Source organism: Saimiri boliviensis, chromosome 5, assembly GCF_048565385.1.
Source record: "Saimiri boliviensis isolate mSaiBol1 chromosome 5, mSaiBol1.pri, whole genome shotgun sequence".
NCBI lineage: Eukaryota > Metazoa > Chordata > Mammalia > Primates > Cebidae > Saimiri > Saimiri boliviensis.
In genome coordinates, this window is record NC_133453.1 from 127,143,832 (window position 1) to 127,151,944 (window position 8,113).

The window sequence follows — 8,113 nt, forward strand, 5'->3', positions numbered from 1 at the left end:
GATTTCTAATGAGAAACTGGCTGTTAATCATATTGAGAATAACTTACATGTAATGAGTAGTTTCTCTCTGCTTTCAGAAATCCCTTTATCTTTGATTTTTGACAGTTTGATTATGATGTCCATAGGTGTGGATCACTTAGAGTGTATCCTATTGGAGTGTATTGAGATTCCTTCATGTCTAAATACATGTTTTTTTTTTTTAAATTAAATTTGTTAAATTTTTGGCCATTCTGTTTTTTTAAAAAATATTCTTCCTGCCCATTTCTCACTCTCTTCTCCTCTAAAACTCCATTATGCATATGTTGGTACAGTTAATGATGTCCCATAGATCTCTGAGGCTCTGTTTTGTTTTTTTTTTCTTCTTTTTTCTTTCTCTCTCTTAGATTGGCTAATCTTAATTGACCTATCTTTTTCTTTCTGTCTCTTAGATTGGCTAATCTTAATTGACCTATCTTCAAGTTTGCTAATTCTTAATTCTTTCTTCTGCTTACTCAAATGTAATGTTGAGCACCTGTAATAATTTTTTTTTTATTTTAGTTATTGTACTTTTCCACTTCATAATTTAGATTTGGTTTTTAAAAAATGATTTCTATTCCTTTATTGATATTCTGTAGTTGGTGAGACATTATTCCTCATAGTTTTCTTTATTTTTTTACACATAGTTTTCTCTAGTATTTTTTTTCTGGTTGTTTTAATTCATAGTCTTTAATATTTTGCATAGTTTTTAGGTTTACAGAAAAGTTGAGTGGAAAGTACATACAGTACACATATATAACTTCACATTCTTCCCCAGTTTTACATTTGTTACAATTGATGAGGTAATATTGATATATTATTAATAACAAAAGTTCACGGTTTACGTTAGGGTTTACTCTGTTTGTTGGACATGTATCCACAATTATAGTCTCCTGCAGAATAGTTTTACTGTCCTAAAATTCCCCTCTGCTGCACTGATTCATTTCTTCCTTCCCCCAAACTTCTGACAACTACTGATCTTTTTACTGACATTGTAGCTTTGCCTTTTTTAGAATGTCATATAGTTGGAATCATACAGTATGTAGTGTTTATAGCTTGGCTTCTTTCACTTAGCTATATATATTTAAGATTCCTTCATGAGTTTTCATAGATTGGTAGTTCATTCGTTTTTGTTACTGAATAATATTTCATTGTATGAATGTGCCATAGTTTTGTGTTTCTAATTCATTCACCTGTTGTCGATTGCTTCCAAGTTTTGTAAATTATGAATAAAGCTGCCATAAACATTTGTGTGCAAGTTCTGTGTGTACATAAAATTTCAACTCCGTTGGATAAATACCAAAGAGCACAGTTTCTGGATTACATGGTGAGAGGATGTTTAGTTTTGTGAGGAACTGCCAAACTGTCTTTCAAAGTGGCTGTGGCATTTTGCGTTCCCACTAGCAATGAATCCAAGTTCCTATTGCTCCACATCCTCTTCAGTATTTGGTGTTGACAAGTGTTCTGGATTTTGGCCAGTCTGATAGATGTGTAGTGATAATTCATTGTTTTTAAATTTATAATTCTCCAATAACACGTGATGTTGAACATCTTTTCATATGCTTATTTGTCACATGTATATCTTCCTCATTCATTGCCTATTCTTAAATTAGGTAGTTACTATCTTATTGTTGAGTTTTAAGAGTTTTTGCATATTTTAGATACAATTTATTTATCAGATACGTATTTTCCAATTCGTTTTCCAGTCTGTGGCTTGTCTTTTTATTCTCTCAACAGTGTCAAGGGCACAGAGCAAAAGTTTTTAGCTTTAGTAGAGTCTAACATCAATTTTTTCTTTCATTAATCACACATTTGGAATCCTCTAGTTTTTGAACATGTTTAAAACAATTGATTTAAAGTCTTTGTTTAGTAAGTCCAACATCTTGGCTTCCTCAAGAATAATTTATATTGACTGTTTTTTTTCTTTCTATGTGTGGCTCATATTTTCTTGTTTCTTTGCATGTGTCATCATTTTGTTGTTGTTGTTGAAACTGGAAATTTTCAATAATATAAAGCGGCTACTCTGGAAAATAGATTTCCCCCTCTCTTTAAGGTTTGTTGTTATTGCTCTTTGGTATTGTTGTTTTTGGTGCTGCTTGTTTTCTTAGTGACTTGAACTAATTCCATAGCATACATATTCTTTGCCACGTGTGACCCCCTAAAGTTTCTGGTTGGTTAATTTAGTGATCAGGTAATGATTGGACAGAGATTTCACTAAAATCCTGTAACCAAAAACTCTCCCTGTCTTTGCCAAGGGCTCTGTGTGCATGTCAGGACATGCCTTTAACATACATCCATTTCATTTATCACTCTGTCTTAGCATTCTATTTATGCAGAGCCTCAAGGTCAGCTAGGTGTGAGAGCCTAAGGCCTTCTTAGATTTTTCCCTACACATGTGTGTGACCTTCTAGAGTTTTGTGTTTTTGTGTTTTTTTTGTTTTTTGTTTTTTAATAAGAAAAAGAATAAAGAAGAGGAAGAAAGAGAAAGAGGAAGAGGGAGAGAGGATGGGGATATTGCTTTATTGCCTGGGCTAGAATGCAGTCTAAATATGGGTATGCCTATAATTGTCCTTAATAATGGAGACATGAAAGAAAATGAGGGAAGAGAATAACAAACAAGGAGCCAACCAACATTTCGTTTAAACTTCTAAGTTGATATGATGTGGTACTGATAAAGAGTGTATATTTTGTATATTTAAAGTGGAGAGTTCTATAAATGTTAATTACATTTACTTGTTCCAGATCTGAGTTCAAGTCCTGGATATCATTGTTAATTTTCTGTCTCATTGATCTAATATTAATGTTGAAGTCTCCCACTATTATTATGTGGGAGTCTAAGTCTCTTTATAAGTCTTGTATGTCTGCATATTCCTGTATTGGGTGCGTATATATTTAGGATCTTTAGCCCTTCTTGTTGTTGCATTGATCCTTTTATCATTATGTAATGTACTTCTTTGCTTCTTTTGATCTTTATTGCTTAATTGTAACTTCTGCTTTTTATTTATTTATTTTAGCTCTCTGTTTGGTTGGTAAATTCTTCTCCATCCCTTGTTTTGAGTCTTTGTGTATCCTTGAATGTGAGATGGGTCTGGATGCAGCATACTGATGGGTTTTAGTTTTTTATTCAAATTACCTGTCTGTCTTTGGATTGGGGAATTTAGTCAATTTAAATTTAGAATTAATAATAATATATGTGAGTTTAATACTGCCATTTAATATTAGCGGGCTATTTTGCCCATTAGTTGATGTAAATTCTTCATTATATTGATGCTCTTTTTGGTATTTTTTAGAAAGGCTGATACTGTTTGTTCCTTTCTATGTGTAGTGGTTCTTTCAGAAGCTCTTGTAAAGCAGGCCTGGTGGTGATGAAATCTCTGAGTGCTTGCTTATTCACAAAAAACTTTATTTTTCCTTCACATGTGAAGCTTAGTTTGGCTGGATGTGAAATTCTGGGTTGAAAGTTCTTTTCTTTAAGGATGTTGAATATTGGTCCCCACTCTCTTCTGGCTTGTAGGGTTTCTGCTGAGAGATCTACTGTGAGTCTGATAGGCTTCCCTTTGTGGGTAACCTGACCTTTCTCTCTGGCTGCCCTTAGTATTTTCTCCTTCATTTCAACCCTGGTGAATCTGACGATTATGTGCCTTGGAGTTGCTCTTCTTGAGGAATATCTCTGTGGTGTTCTCTGTATTACCTGGAGTTGAATATTATCCTGCCTTACTAGGTTGGGAAAATTTTCCTGAATAATGTCCTGAAGTATATTTTCCAGCTTGGATTCATTCTCTTCATCACATTCAGGTACACCTATCAAGCGTAGATTAGGTCTTTTCACATAGTCCCATATTTCTTGGAGACTTTGCTCGTTCCTTTTCATCCTTTTTTCTCTAATCTTGTCTTCTTGTTTTATTTCATTGAGTTGTTCTTCGACCTCTGATATCCTTTCTTCTGCTTGATCAATTCAGCTGTTAAAACTTGTGCATACTTCACGTAGTTCTCGTATTGTGTTTTTCAGCTCCATCAATTCATTTATATTCCTCTCTAAATTGTGTATTCTTGTTAACATTTCGTCAAACCTTTTTTTCAAAGTTCTTAGTTTCTTTGGATTGGGTTAAAACAAGTTCTTTTAATTCACAGAAGTTTCTCATTATCCACATTTTGAAGCCTGCTTCTGTAATTGGAACACACTCGTTCTCCATCAAGCCCTGTTCCATTGCTGATGAGGAACTGTGATCCCCTGCTGAGGGAGAGGCATTCTGATCTTGGGTATTCTCGGCCTTTTTTTGGCTGTTTTCTTCCCTTCATTGTAGATTTATCCATCTGTGGTCTTTATAATTACCGTCTTTGTAATTGGGTTTCTGAGTGGACGTCCAACTTATTGATTCTCAGCGCCGAAATCTTAGCAACCCACTGCGCCGACTCAATCAGCGGCTTTAAGATTGATGGTGCTTTTCTGACTCTGCACCAAGAACCGACGCTCCGAGGCGCCGGCAAAATCGCCTCGCCGGTCACAAGAGTCGCGCTGGCGACCCGTGGGGCTCCTCCGCTGGGAATCTCCTGGTGCGTGAGCAACAAGAATTCATGTAAAGGTGTGGCGTCCTCTCGTTCTTTGCGCTTTCACTGGGAGCTACAATCCCGAGCTGCTCGTGATCAGCCATCTTGGATCTCTCTTCCCCTTCTAGAGTTTTATGAATATTTCAGAATTTTTCAAAGCCTCTGAAAAACATCTCACTCCCCAGTGAGATGTTTTTTTTTCTTTCAAAGTTTTTGGTCAACTTGTTTGGACCAATTGTTATTGCCACAGTAATAATGAACAATTGCTGCTGATTTTTTTTTTTTCCTTTTGACAAATGCCCCTAGTCAAAAGCTCATTCACACTGGGTAAACTCCGAGTCTAGTCGAATAAGGATAAGCCTTGTGTGTATGGTTTTCTAGGGAACTAACAGACAAGTCAAACAGTGATAAATGTCTGAGAATGAGGCTTTGAAAGTGCTCCAACCCTGTCTGGCACCTTAGTGGCTGCTAGGCTGCTGGTTTCATTGTGATTGTGGGCTGTTGATTTTTAAGGGTACCATGGAGTTGAGAAGAAGGTAATGGAAATAGGGCAAGTTAAAATGTCACAGCACCCATTCTTCTTACCATTTTTTTTTTTCTTGAATAAACACTCACCTTGTTGCAAACTTTAGGTTAATTTATAGAGTTTTGAAAAAGTCCATTTTGGCTTATTTTGGTCAATTGATTTTATGGAGAGGATTTTCAGAGGTTCTCAGTTCACCATTTCATTTATGTCTTATATTCTGGTTTTAAGAGTCACCAGTGTTACTGATTAGTAGGAATCTCAATATTCTGGCCCAATGAATGATCCTGTATCCTGCAACTAAGCACCTAGTTATGCAGAAAAATTCCTCCTGTCTGATCAATCATATTAACTGAATCCATGCAGACAGTGAATGAGGTGGTAAATGTCCTATCCATGTAATTTCCAATTCATAACTTTAATAATACTGACATTGTTGTATGGATCCTTAAAAAACTGGCCCAGACAATACCATGTTCATATTACTTCATCATAAAACATCATGGTACATGTTACTGAGACTGTATCTGACCAGCACTTGGAAACTTCCCAGTTTTCTTCCGTATTCTAGATCATATGAGTTGATGAAACAGTCTCATCATGCTAATCAGTCAATACTCAGTACAAGCCACCTGACTGCCATAAAAAGAGAAATAATATGGGTGTTAGGGATAGCTTTGGCCCTGTTCCTCAACCTTTGATAATATGTTCCCAGCCCTCCTCTTCTGTAGGAATTCTGTAATGAGAGTTTCAGTCCCTGGGGCAGCTGGTGAACAATCTAGTTTAGGAATATCTTGTTTTTCCTAGGATTCAGGTCAATGGATTAGACACTGGTGCCTGCCACTTGCAAGCCCATTTGAACCCTAATGTCCTCATTTGTCAAACATGGAGAATAAGACCCATCACATGGCTTGTGGTGAAGATTAAGTGGGTACTATTTGTAAAAGATGAGAACGCTATTCTAACATAAGAGCGATTAATGATGACCTAAAAATCCATAAATCTAGGTCTCAAGACAATATTGCTGCCAGAAGTCACCGACTTTTACCATGCCTGGTGCATACCTCACAAGATTCTGATTTTAATTGGCCCTGGATGTGTCCTGAGACTCTAGGATGTTTGAAAAGCTCCCCAGGTGATTCTATCATGTAGTTAGGGTAGCTTTATCCTGTTAAGAATAGTTAAAAGAGGAGAAAACTTCAAAATGATAGCTTTCAGATCTCTGTTTATCTCCATGGCTGCAATAGACAGCTTGGGTTTTGCTTCCAGAAGGCTTAAAAAAAGAAACAAAAATCAGTGAATGTGTGAAAATGGTTCTTGAAATAACTCTTAGAGATGCTTGAATCAACACAAGGGAGAACATAGATGAAAAGACCAGCATGATCCTTCCACTGTTCTGGATTTTCTCTGCTGAAAACTAAATCGCCATCTAACCTAGATAAAGCTTTTTTTAAACATTTCTTTTCAGGGTTATGTTTCCTGTAGCAATTTCCCTCGCTGTTGTTAAATACATCAGCAATAACAAATATACGAACGTGTTTCACTAATGCAAAAGAGTATATTTGTGGTGACTGAAGACAATATGTGTCCTACAAATGGATGATGCAGCCACCTGTACCTCCCCTGTGCCCCAATGAATCTAAGGTATTTCTTTATTCCTTTCTCCCTTTGACTCCCTCTGATTCATCTCTGCAGTGTTCTGACCTAACAGTGTAACCTCATAACTGGTAAAGAGAATTTCAGGCTAGACAATTCTTCCTCATTATTTTCTTTCTTTCTATTCAGAAAAAAAAAATATGGAAGCCATGAAGCCTGGGTTCACACTATTCAAGAACGGATGGATGGATGGATGGATGGATGGATGGATGGATGGATGAATTGATTGACTGATTGATTGATTGATTCGACGTAGGTTCTTCTCATTAAAAAAAACCCATATACTTTTTTCGCCCACATCTGTTATCCGTAAATAGTGGAGAAAATAAGGGTCTTCTCTACCACTTGGATATATGCTAGTAAAAGCCACAGATACCAATTATAATTAGATATCTGAGGGATTGCCTGTGACCATATAATTGGAATTTGGGAAACACCACAACTCTAATCAGGTTAATTCTGGAATAATCTCAAGGAGGGAGGGCTTGAAAATGATTGTATTTAATTTAAAGCTTCATAAATACCACATTTTTATTTTCAAGTCTATCTCAGAGAATTAAAGTCATCTTCTTTGTCCCATGCAGTTTTCTTTCTTGAATTGTTTTTTGCCTTATAGTGTACTGTTGGACTTATCCTTTATTTTGCTGTATTTTATTTTTGATTTATACTTGCTTGTAGTGGCTTTCTCAATTCATTTATTTCAAAATTTCTATCCTTAAAAAAATTCTTTTAAAAGAAGTGAAAATTAGTGATTTCTTTTTTTTTTTTTTTAACTTTGCATCCACCCTCCCTATATCCTTCCTCATCCTGCTCACTGCGTTCTCCCACCCCCCCAAATACCCAGAAGAATGACTGACATGGCACTAAAGTGGTAGATTTATCTTTTTAAAGGAACAACCAGAATTGCTGGGGTCAGGCATTGTACCTGGGGTCAGGCTTCACTGCTAAAGACAGGAGGCAGGGTGGTTTTTAACACCTTATATTTACACCATTGCCCCAGGTTATGGGGATGACTGAACACCAACACTAGACGGATGAAGTTGGCATGATTTCTTAATCACCTACACTCTACTCGTAGCACAAGGGGCAGGGGAAAGGGGCCGCAGGCCACACAGGGCCACGTAGGTGTTCAGCTTAGGAAGAGGGTGAACAAGCAGGGCCAGCAGGAGGCAGGTTTTGTGGCATCAGGAGAGCAGTGTGCTCTCTTGTTCCAGAGGGAGGATGTGATTGGTTTGTTGAAAGTTCCACAGGCGGTCAGAGAACCAAGAACTGCACCTTGTCCTTCTGAAAAGAAGGGCTGTTTGGCTAGGCAACCTTATCTATGGGGGCAAAATGAAGAGGAGAATTTGTGGTGAGGCCACTTGAGGCTCT